Here is a 1,238-nt window from a genome sequence, read left to right on the forward strand (position 1 = left end):
AGCATTAGAAATCTATTGCTACGATACGTAGACATCTGCAAACGCTACTTCCTAGCGAGGAAGTTTCGCATTCAGATTCATTTGAAGTGTAGACGAGGAATACATAACACTTCGCAAACCATATTATACCTTACCATGAAACATAGAAATGAGATGCGATATCTCGTTTTAAGAACTATTAGAACTCTATCCCTATGATCCGTAGACATCTGCAAACGCAATTTCCTAGCAAGGAAGTGTCGCATTTACATTCATTTGAATCGTAGGCGAGGAATGCATAACACTTCGCAATGAATATTAAATCTTATCATGAAACATAGATATGAGATGCGATATCTCGTTTTGAGAAGCATTAGAACTCTATCCCTACGATACGTAGACGTCTGCAAACGCTATTTCCTAGCGAGGAAGTGTCGCATTTACATTCATTTGGAGTGTAGACGAGGAATACATAACACATCGCAATGAATATTACATCTTATCATGCAACATAGAAGTGAGATGCGGTATCACGTTTTAAGAAGCATTAGAACTCTATTGCTACGATACGTAGACATCTGCAAACGCTATTTCCTACCAAGGAAGTGTCGCATTCACATTCATTTGAAATGTAGGCGAGGAATACATAACACTTCGCAAATCATATTATATCTTACCATGAAACATAGAAATGAGATGCGATATCGCGTTTTAAGAAGCATTAGAAATCTATTGCTACGATACGTAGACATCTGCAAACGCTATTTCCTTGCAAGGAAGTGTCGCATTCACATTCATTTGAAGTGTAGACGAAGAATACATGACACTTCGCAAATCATATTATATCTTACCATGAAATATAGAAATGAGATGCGATATCTCTTTTTATGAAGCATTTGAACTCTATTGCTTCGATACGTAGACATCTGCAAACGCTATTTCCTTGCATGGAAGTGTCGCATTTACATTCATTTGAAGTGTAGACGAGGAATACATAATATTTCGCAAATCATATTATATCTTACCATGAAACATAGAAATGAGGTGCGATATCGCGTTTTAAGGAGCATTAGAACACCATTGCTGCGATAGGTAGACATTTGCAAACGCTATTTCCTTGCAAGGAAGTGTCGCATTTACATTCACTTGAAGTGTAGACGAGGAATGCATAACACTTCGCAAATCATATTATATCTTACCATGAAACATAGAAATGAGATGCGATATCTCGTTTTAAGGAGCATTTGAACTCTATTGCT

Source organism: Xylocopa sonorina, unplaced genomic scaffold (genome assembly GCF_050948175.1).
Source record: "Xylocopa sonorina isolate GNS202 unplaced genomic scaffold, iyXylSono1_principal scaffold0128, whole genome shotgun sequence".
In the NCBI taxonomy this organism is placed as follows: domain Eukaryota; kingdom Metazoa; phylum Arthropoda; class Insecta; order Hymenoptera; family Apidae; genus Xylocopa; species Xylocopa sonorina.